General features: G+C 42.2%; 1 pseudogene across 1 annotated transcript; it reads left to right on the top strand.

Moving 5' to 3' along the window:
• Positions 1 to 1,526: 1,526 nt before the first annotated feature.
• Positions 1,527 to 6,521, top strand: LOC310865879 (putative lipid scramblase CLPTM1; annotated as a pseudogene). The gene is made up of 2 exons: positions 1,527 to 3,396; positions 6,397 to 6,521. The product of its transcript is annotated as a putative lipid scramblase CLPTM1 (transcript).
• The last annotated feature ends 39 nt before the right edge of the window (positions 6,522 to 6,560 follow it).

The following is a 6,560-nucleotide window of genomic DNA, read 5'->3' as shown; positions in this document are numbered from 1 at the left end:
CTCCGGTAATCAGAGTTCTGTCATGATTGGTGGAGCAGATAGATAGAAGTTCTGATATTTCTGTTAAAAATGTGGCTTTATTACACTTTGGGGGGCGGTAGATACTAATCATTACCACAGGGGATGGACTCTCTAATATTGTGGCCTGATATTCGAATGATGTAAAATTGCCTAGACACAGAGGTTTAAATTTTAGGGTGTCTGAAAAAATGTTAGCTAGACCACCTCCTCTGCTTTCACGTACTGAGTGAATTAATTTATAATTTGGAGGGCATGCTGCAGCTAACAGAATATCTCCATCAGAGCCAAGCCATGTCTCTGTTAAAAACAGTACATCAAGCTTCTCTTTGCATATAATATCATTTACAGATGTTGGTTTGTTGGTTAATGAACGTATGTTGAATAATGCAAGGTTTAATTTGATAGATGATGAGGTTGATGATGGTGAGATGGCGCGACTCAGTGGACGTAGAAGGTAGAGTTCAGCGCGGCGTTTGGGGTGATGGTGATTGGATACTGTAGGGGGAATTCTGTTGCCTATAATAGTTGGGATGATGCATGGATGGGTGTCAACAGGATTGTTATTTGGGACAGTTGTAACGGGGTTGAAAAGAACAGGAATATGATTTGGGGAGCGGATGACAGGGGAGTGAGTTATAGCACTTTCACTGCGTCAGAGGGGATTTGCTTTAAAAGCGATGCAGTGAATGAAATTAGCAAATAACTGCTTAGTGCCTTTCAGGTTCAGATGCAGACCATCTTTTTTGAAAAGGAACTGCTTCAACCAGAAGTTGTCAAAGTTGCTAATATAATTATAGCCAGCAGCCAGACAGAAATTTTCCAACCACTGATGAAGATTAAAAATACGGCTGAAATGTTCACTACTCTTGGAGAGGCTAGGGAAGGGACCAGACATAATGCAATGCTTTCCCAGGCTCTCAACTGTGAGACACAGGGTTTCCAGGTCTGTATGAAGTTTGGCTGAGTTTCTGGCCATAACATCATTTGTCCCAGTGTGGACGATGATAGTGTGAACAGAGGGGTGACAGTCCAAGAGTATGGGGATGAGTTCAATAAAGTTGCCAACCTTCCCACCGCTTAAACAGTAAGTAATGGCGCATGGCAGTCTGGCAAATCTGACAAGAGAATCGCCGAGTATCAATAGTTCTGGCACGGGGCTGTTCCCATCGGTGTAGACTGACAGCTTGGGGGGGAGGGGGGAGAGAACATGTGCATTTGTTGACATTCGGCCCGGGGGTGGAGCAGTGGTGGTCATTAGTTTGCATCGTGTCACAGTGAGACACAATGCACGTTCGTTCTGATCTGTAAGCAACGCCAAAGAAGGACTTGCAAAGTGGTTTAATTGTAATACACGCCATACCATTTCATACCATTATGTAATATTTACATATTTGACATATTGGCCAATATTATGTTCAGTCAGCTGTCTTTCAATTACAGAGTATATTCTAAATTAGTTTAGGGTTGTATAACATTGTACAACAATCGACCAAGAGAGAGGGAAGATGGCGACGCAGGAGAGTGAAGCAACTGAAGCCCCCGTGAGCAACGGCGAGGTAAGCTTAAATGGAACTGCTGCAGCGGAAGATGGCCAAGCTGTGCAGACAGCTGAAAACGCACAGGATCCTCCTCCAGCAGCATGGCAGGTCATCACAGGATCCTCCTCCAGCAGCATGGCAGCTCATCACAGGTGTCGTCTTCAGAATCTTCATCATTTTGGCGATCAGCAGCTGGTTCCGTAGAGGGCCGGGGGTCCCAAGATTACCCAGCCGGAACCTCTTCCCCAAAGATACCCTCATGGACCTGTATATCTATATCTCCCAGGACGAGGTCTTTTCTGACTTCAACAACACTGAAGCCCTGTTCTGGTTCCACAGAGACCTGGTCTATGGAGACTGGGCCACAGGGGAGGATGGGGATGCGGCTGCTATGAGCAGTACAAGGAGATGGAGATCCCAGAGCCTGTGCAGCACAATGGTTCCCTTTACATACATGTCTACTTCACTAAAAGTGGATTCCACCCAGACCCGAAACGCAAGGCGCTCTATCGTAGACTGGCAACAGTCCATTCGACAAGAATGCTGAATAAATACAAGCGTAGAAAGTTCATGAAGACCAAGAATCTACTCACAGGAGAGACAGAAGCAGATCCCGAAGTGACCAAGCGGACAGAGAGCCATGGTCCTGTAGACTCACAGGAGATCATCTCTCATTGGCACCCCAACCTCACCATCAACATGGTGGATGACCATACAGCCTGGGTGAAGGGCTCGGTCCCCCGATCACTTGACCAACATGTTAAGTTTGAGGCTGTGAGTGGGGACTACTACCCCATTGTGTTATTCAATGATTACTGGAACCTCCAGAAGGACTACTATCCTGTCAATGACACCCTGAAGACAGTGCCACTGCGCCTCTCCTACTGCCCGCTGTCCCTGTGGCGCTGGCCGCTGTACGCGGCCCAGAATCCTGAAGACACCTATGAGCAGTCTGATGAGGACCAGGACTCTGTCAAGACCAACCCCTACCTCTTGGGAGTGACATCGGTTGTCTCCATCGGACACAGTATCTTTGAGTTCCAGTTCTGGAATAGCCGTCAATCTCTGGAAGGCCTGTCAGTGCGCTCCATCGCCTTCGGTGTTTTCCAGTCCCTGGTAGTGTTGCTCTACATACTTGACAACGAGATCAACTTTGTTGTCAAGGTCAGCGTCTTCATGGGCCTCCAAATCGACTTCTGGAAGATTACCAAGGTTATGGATGTCAAGTTGGACAGAGAGAACAAAATCTTTGGGCCAATCCCACGACTGGTATTCAAAGACAAGTCCACATATGTTCAGTCCTCGACTAAAATCTATGATGACATGGCCTTCAGGTACCTGTCATGGCTGCTGTATCCTCTGTTTGGCTGCTATGCCGTCTACAGTTTACTCTATGTGGAGCACAAAGGATGGTACTCATGGGTACTCAGTATGCTCTATGGCTTCTTGTTAACATCTGGTTTCATTACAATGACACCACAGTTGTTCATCAACTACAAGATGAAGTCGGTGGCTCACCTCCCATGGAGGATGCTCACCTACAAGGCACTCAACACTTTCATTGATGACCTGTTTGCCTTTGTCATCAAGATGCCCATGATGTGCAGGATAGGATGCCTCAGAGATGATGTGGTGTTCTTCGTCTACCTGTACCAGCGCTGGATCTATCGGGTGGATCCCAACCGGATGAACGAGTTTGGCACTAGCGGAGCAGGCCCTTCCAAGGACACCACAGAGCAGGCAGAGACCACCACTCCTCCTCCACTCGCCATCACAACAATTTACAATTTACAATTTAGGCATTTAGCAGACGCTCTTAATCCAGAGCGACTTACATGTAAGCAAGAACAAAAGCATGGGAATACATCACATGAAAGCATTTATCAATGTCATGAAACATGCGTAAGCTAAGAAAGTAACAGTGGAATATCTATATAATGAAACTATACATACACTATACATATAAACTATACATATTTACTACTATGCTATATATATGTACTATGGCGTGCTATGACTATATACAATACAATTATAGTGCTGTCTACATAACATGCTATAAGTCTGTGTCAAATGCTATCTAAGCCAACAGAAATGCTATCTAAGGGGTTAGGGTAAGTGCTATGGGTCACAGACAAAGCAGAGGAGGAGAAGAAGAATGATTAACAAATGTATCTTGTATCTTTTTTGTTTAATCAATGTATTTTCCCATTGAACTGACTCAAACGCCCAAATTAATCCTATATGTGTAGCAAATGTAACACTCCCGACCTATACTTATAACCCTATAGCAGCATGGGATAGTAATTTTCTAAAATCTACCACAACATGAGTGGCAACAGTAGACTTTGGATAGGTTGGAGATGCATCAGAGATGCTGAGAGCACATCAGTATCTCCTGGACATTCATGCCCCGCTCCTTAGCATTGTCCATACTCCTATGTGCCTATAGGCCATGTATTTGGACGAAACTAATTCCTACTCTTTCAGAATGGTTGTTGGTGTCTTCTGTGGTTCCTCGTTGGAATGAGGTAGCTTCCACTTTGGTATGGTTGGGCAAGTGTTATTTCATTTTGTGTTATTATTTTGTTTGTATACCACATTTATTTTGTCATAGACTTATGTTCGAATTAAAGCACCCAATTAAAATAAAAGTTAAAGGGGGACATTTAGAATTGTTATATTTGTATGTATGTTCATTTCTTTTGTTATAATAAATAAAACAACTGATTACAAAAAATACAATAAAAGTGAAAGTAAAGACAAAAATCGTATTTGAGCTATTGAATAAAAAGATTTATATTGATATCTCAATGATAAGATGATCCTTAATGGTCAAAACAATATCAGAAATGAATTATAAATGTCAGAATTAGTTGAAGTAGACTTATTGCACTTATTTTTACTCCTAACAATGGCCAAGCTATGGCCAATGTCTTTGTTATAGCTAAATTACCTTGACCATGACCTTTCGAGGTCAATATCACCCAAAACGATTAAATTAGTATCAGAAATGAATTCCACACACGTCAAAATGGAGAAATGACATGCGCAAATACACCCAGAAACAAAATAAGTTGTATTTTCATCATAGCCGATGCGGCCATATTTGATGTGGCCATTGCGCCATTCGTGGCACCTCGTTGATTGTTCATGTCTAGGGACCCATTGACTCAACTCAGTTCAAGTGAGAAATTCCCTCAACACCAAAGGAAACTGTGTGAAACTCCTTTGAACAAAAAAAATCACACCCTTGTGAAGTGAGGGGTGCTCTTATCATCACATATCATCTCATTCCACCCAATCACAATTTGCGTCCTCACTTTTTGTCTTCAATGTTAAGTTAAGTTAAGTTAAGCATTCATTTCGCAGCAGCGGCAGCATAGATCTTAATGTAAGGCATCATACAAATACAGGCTCTTGCCTTTTGTACATGAATACATTAAAATTCTTGAGCGGAGCTCCCCGTGTCCGCTTATTAATCAGTGTCAACAGAAAGAGTACAATTAAAAGAAATGTAAAAACCAAAAAAAAAAAAAGCTCTGAAATATATTTCAAAGTCACTTCTATGGAGGATCACAGTGAGCCCCTCCCCTCCCTGCTGGATATTTACAATTTACACCATTTAGGCATTTAGCAGACGCTCTTAATCCAGAGCGATTTACATTAAGCAAGAACAAAAAAACATGGCAATACATCGAAAAAAGCAGTTCTCGTGAATCATACGTAAGCTAGGAACGTAACAGTGGAATATAATGAAACTATGCATATACATACTTTAGTGCTGTCTACATAAAATGCTATTATAGTGCTATGTCTACATATTTACCACAGCAGGTGCTTGGGGAGAGGGAGGGAAAAAAAGAATGACCAGAGCCAAGCACCACCCTGGGAAACACCATTGTCTGGGCTTTAATGGTCACATTTGTGACCATGTGTAATAAATATAATAAAACTTTAAATAGCAAACAAAAAAAGGTGTATTGGCACTAGTATTTACCGAGTTATTTGTATATAATATATTTATTCCTCAAACCAATATTGCACAAGGTATTTGGTTATGCCTTTGTTTATATTCAATAACGTAGACCCTCTCCCTATTGCTGCTATAGGCCAATAGTAAATCACTCACAGGGCATAATTATGTTTCTTGTTATTATCTTAGCATTATGATTATTATTGTCACGTCGATGTTGCTATTGCAACCATTCATGGGGCCTTTTCTGCCCTATTGACTCAGCTTCATCATTAGTTAGTATTGTGATGTTATCTCATGAAAATGATAGCAATAAAAAAATGAAAAAATTAAAGAAATAAAAAATACATTATACATTAAATACACACACAAACGTTCAAATAAAAAATATAATAAAAAATGAAATAAAAAAATGCATATGCCTATACAGGATAAAAAAAAGAAGGTGAACTACAGTTGCTTACTGAAACAATGTGTCTATCGGTGCCCATTCCGACAAGATCAAGCGTTGAATCGGGTCAAAACACAATTAATTCACAAGCTTGTTTCAGTAGCAACGGCTGGTGGAGATTTCCTGTCTCGAAGCCTGCGACTCAAAGCTCAACGATAGACAGACCAATAGACCTGTATTGATCCCACGGGGAGGAAATCCAGTCACCAGAGGCAGAACAGCAGTTAGTTAGTACAGATACAGGGGGGGGGGGGGGGGAGTAAAGTACTGTAGGCTACAGCTAGGAGTAGCGACCCGATAACTAAAGATCAACAATGAAGAACAATATCAGAAAATCACTATCAGGAGCTGACGACTGTATATCGACGATGAAGAGACTCTCGAAGAGCTCGATCTGTGGTATACGACAGCGTACACCAGAGGGAGCATGGTATACGACAGCGTACACCAGAGGGAGCATCCTGCACTGCGCTATGCACAAAGGAGAATGGTCACAGTGCTGTCGCTGCAGTACAAGCACCATCACAGCGTCTGAAATCAATGCAGTGTCGCCAGTATACATCATCACAATAAC

Source organism: Protomyctophum parallelum, assembly GCF_964188405.1.
Source record: "Protomyctophum parallelum genome assembly, chromosome: 10".
Lineage (NCBI taxonomy): Eukaryota > Metazoa > Chordata > Actinopteri > Myctophiformes > Myctophidae > Protomyctophum > Protomyctophum parallelum.
Note: the sequence above shows the minus strand (reverse complement) of the source record. Positions and strands in the feature narration are given on the sequence as shown.